This window comes from Notolabrus celidotus, chromosome 2, assembly GCF_009762535.1.
Source record: "Notolabrus celidotus isolate fNotCel1 chromosome 2, fNotCel1.pri, whole genome shotgun sequence".
In the NCBI taxonomy this organism is placed as follows: Eukaryota; Metazoa; Chordata; class Actinopteri; order Labriformes; family Labridae; genus Notolabrus; species Notolabrus celidotus.
In genome coordinates, this window is record NC_048273.1 from 8,807,073 (window position 1) to 8,811,447 (window position 4,375).

Consider the following 4,375-nt stretch of genomic DNA (forward strand, 5'->3'; position numbering starts at 1 on the left):
TGAGGAGGAAACAAGGGGGCTGCAGCAGCTCTGTCATTGCATCTGTGATCAGACTTCATACGAGCAGCTCTGTGACAGTCACTTCTCTGAGGTCATCATCGATTACTCACCACAGGCACAAGTTCCCTCTACACAAATTATTTTCAACAGATCTAATATTTTATAATTATAGCAGTAATTGTGTTTTCCCTATGTGGATGGTTCATTTGGGACACTGATTGGTACGGTATACGCGCCCTTTGTACAGAAAATATGGTCCTCTTGATACTGGGTGTGGGATTGACATAATTTGGTGCAAGTCATTCCCACCCCAAAGAAAGAAAGACTGTTAGACGAAGAAAGAAGAAAGGAGTGATAAAAAAAGGAAGGAAAGAAGGAAGAGAAAAGGAAGGGAGGAAGGAAGGAAGGACAACAGAGTAAAGGAAGGGAGGGAAGAAGGAAGGACGACAGAAAAAGGAAGGAATGTAAGAAGGAAGAAAAGGGAAAGAAAGAAGGTTAGACAGAGGTAGTACAAAGGAATGATAAAAGAAAAGAATGAACAAGAAAAAAGGAAGGAAGGAAGACAGAGAAAAAAGGAAGGAATATAAGAAGGAAGGATGACAGAAAAAAGGAAGGAATATGAGAATGAAGGAAGACAGAGAAAAAAGGAAGGGGGAAAGAAGGAAGGACGACAGAAAAAAGGAAGGGAGGAAAGAAGGAAGAAAAGGGAAGAAAGAAGGTCAGACGAAGAAAGAAGAAAGGAATGATAAAAGAAAGGAATGAACAAGAAAAAAGGAAGAGAGGAAAGAAGGAAGGACGACAGAAAAAAGGAAGGAAGGATAGAAGGAAGAAAAAGGAAAGAAAGAAGGTCAGATGAAGAAAGAAGAAAGGAATGAACCAGAAAAAAGGAAGGAAGGAAGACAGAGAAAAAAGGAAGGAATATAAGAAGGAAGGATGACAGAAAAAAGGAAGGAATATGAGAATGAAGGAAGACAGAGAAAAAAGGAAGGGGGAAAGAAGGAAGGACGACAGAAAAAAGGAAGGGAGGAAAGAAGGAAGAAAAGGAAAGAAAGAAGGTCAGACGAAGAAAGAAGAAAGGAATGATAAAAGAAAGGAATGAACAAGGAAAAAGGAAGGAAGGAAGACAGAGAAAAATTAAAGAAAGACAGAAAGAAAGAAAGAAAGTATGCTAGACGAAAAAAGAAGAAAGGAATGATGAAAGAAAGGAATGAACAAGAAAAAGTAAGGGACGAAGACAGAGAAAAAAGGAAGGGAGGAAGGAAGGAAGACAGAAAAATAAAAAAGGAAGGAAGAAAGATGATAAAAAATAAATATTCAAAAGAAAGAAAGAAGTTCACATACCTAAAGCTCCTGTGATTAACCTCGTTTGTGTTTATTTTGGCGCCCCCTGTGGACAAAACGTCACCTCTCTTTTCTTTGCTGGTTTCTTCCTGTACATGTTAAAGCTTTTTCCTCTCATCGGATCTCACTTTCATTTCTTTCTTCAGTCAATCATTTCCAACAAGGAGAATCTTTTCTGTAGAAAACGTATTTTAAAAGTCTGTTTGTACAGGATGCTGAAGCTAACCTGTCACCTCCCCTGAAGCAGCGGCAGTGATTTCAGACATTCATAATAAAGAGCATAAACTGTCCGTGTCGCTGCTGATGGTCCTGCTTGTTTTCGTATTAAATTCAGCTTGTTTCATAACCAGAGAAAAACACCTCACAGGAGCTTTAAAGACCTAAATACAGTATAGATGTATTCCCATGTTGCCCTGCAACCTGGAGCAGTTCAAATCTGCACAAAGTGTGATGATTTATTTGTATTATTTTTATATTATTGATTGCAATTTAACAGTTTTGTTTACGTGGCACAGTCTCTGTATTTTACACCTTAAAATGATTGCTCTCCACCACAATCTTGCTCTGCCAGAACACCTATCATACATTTAATATTCCATGTGTTATTGTTGTATCTATTGTTTTTCACTGATGTCTCTTGACAGTAGAAGTGCTGTTGTTTACTACTTTTCTTTGTTATTCTTTCTGATCTTTGTTTTTGAAACACAGAGATAAATTCCCTTTAAGTGTAAACTTATTAAAAATAAAACTGATCTGATTCTGTTCCTCTTCTCACTCTGAATGAATCACGTCTTTGATTATTTATTAAAACTGTGAAACAGAAACAGATGATTTATCCTGCATCATCATCATGACTCATACATAAGGTAAGCACCACTTCATGAATCACTTCTACCTTTAGAGGTGTGACGTCACTAGATAGATAGATAGATAGATAGATAGATAGATAGATAGATAGATAGATAGATAGATAGATAGATAGATAGATAGATAGATAGATAGATAGATAGATAGATAGATAGATAGATAGATGGATGGATGGATGGATGGATGGATGGAGATGCGGTCAGACTTCAGCACGCTGGACAGCTCCCATGGGGACCTCCGCCCTGAGGCCACCGAAAGCCCGAGGAGTCATCTTTAACCCCTGATGACAACTTCAGACCCTGAACTCATCTCAGAGACAGGCGCATGAAGCTGTGGATGATGTCACGTGAGTACTTTTATACACTTTCAATCCAAAGAGTTCAAGAAGTGGCGTGGGCTCAATGCAGCTCTACATTACAAAGACTTTTAAAATTGACTAAATGGTTGATAAATGAGGGAAAAATTAAATCTAAAGTCTAAAGTTATTAAAATATATAAATGATAGGACTATAGGAGTGGAGGTTTTACACGCGATGCACCTCAGGATGCGGAAATTTGGGATTTGGGTCAGTTCTGACAGGAAGAACGAACCATAGAGCCATATTATAGGACAACTGTGCTCAATGTGTTTATTTGTTTTCTTATGTTAATGATTTTGAAAGATATTTATCTGTTTAATACCTCTCATTTCTTCGTTTGATCTTATAAACCACTTACCTGGATATATTTCCCAAACGCCCCCTGGTGGACGAAGTAATGACGCTGTGTGTGTGTGTGTGTGTTTGTGTGTGTGTGCGTGTGTGTCTGTGTGTGTGTGTGTGTGTGTGTATGTGTGTATGTGTGTGTGTATGTGTGTGTGTGTGTGTGTGTGCAGAAAGGATGATGTGCAAAAATGCTGACTGTGAAGGCGAGAGGTCTTCATCACAATAACACAACTTTATGAGATTTAAGTGAAGTCGAGTTTCGATTATTTGGAGACCACGATGCTGATTTTTTAAATGTGCAAAGGTGATCTACCTTGTCCCAGTGCAAAGGCAAAACTTTAGGAGTGCAAGTTGTAAATATGTATATGCCTTTAATTTATTTTAATTTATTCAGAATGAAAACGTAAATGCTCCAGCAGATCCACACCCCAAAAGCGCCTCAAGGTCCTCATACCTGTGATCCTCCATGTAAGAGTCTTCTGAAGCGAAGACATAAAACCCCTCAGAAGTTAGAACCTCAAACCGGTTTAAGGTCTTCCGAAGTTACGATCCTTTGTTTGGTGAACAAGGACACTGTTCTTTTCTGCAACATGTGGAAGTAATTGCACCAAAGCGGCTGCACAGAGCTGAACGAGGAGGAGGGGAGATGGGGGGAGGGAGGATATCAGGGGCCCTGGGGCTATGCTGCTCCACACAGGGACACCGGTCTGATGCCCCTCTCCTGTGCCCACAGAAAGGTGATTCATTAGGGCTCATTACTCTTCTGCTCCCCGCCAGCAGAGCCGCGGGGTGAGAACAGGAGTAACGGCTGTGTGTGAGGACTCGGTAAACAGCTGACGCACGTGTGCCCGTAAACACTGATCTCAGGAAAAATAAAAGAAGTCCCCTGATGGTGCAATTTATCTGACTAATTGTTGAGAGAGATGCTCGTGCGTGTGTTTAAGTGACTCAGTGATACAGAGAGAGAGAAAGAGAGGGAGGAGGGATGATGTGGTGATATGATGGTGTTGGAGCGCCCTCTAGGAGTTACGCGCTCCACTGTTCCACTGGACTTGTGTTGCAGCATAAGTCCATTCACAGAGCTGCAGAGTGCATCCTGAATAAAGCATCTACAACAAGTTATGAGCTCGGATATGAACGTTCAAGTCACAGAACAAAAGCAAGACAGTGAAATATGATCATGCAACATGAGTTACAGAAAAACACAGCAGACATTTCTTTGCCCTCCGAAAGTTCTGGGATCTGAATGAAACATAAACCCGGAGTTCCTCCTCTGATATTCCTCCTAAAAACGAGGCTCTTACTTTGAAAAAGGGGTCCAACGCTGCAAGGGAGGGGGGGTGTCATTTCCTGAGAGTTATTTACTTTGAGCCAGATGATTTTTCAGGGGAGGGAGGGGGAGGAGGAGGAGGGCAGCAGCAGGAGGAGGAGGGTGGACTGTAACATTGAATCAGTTACAGGTC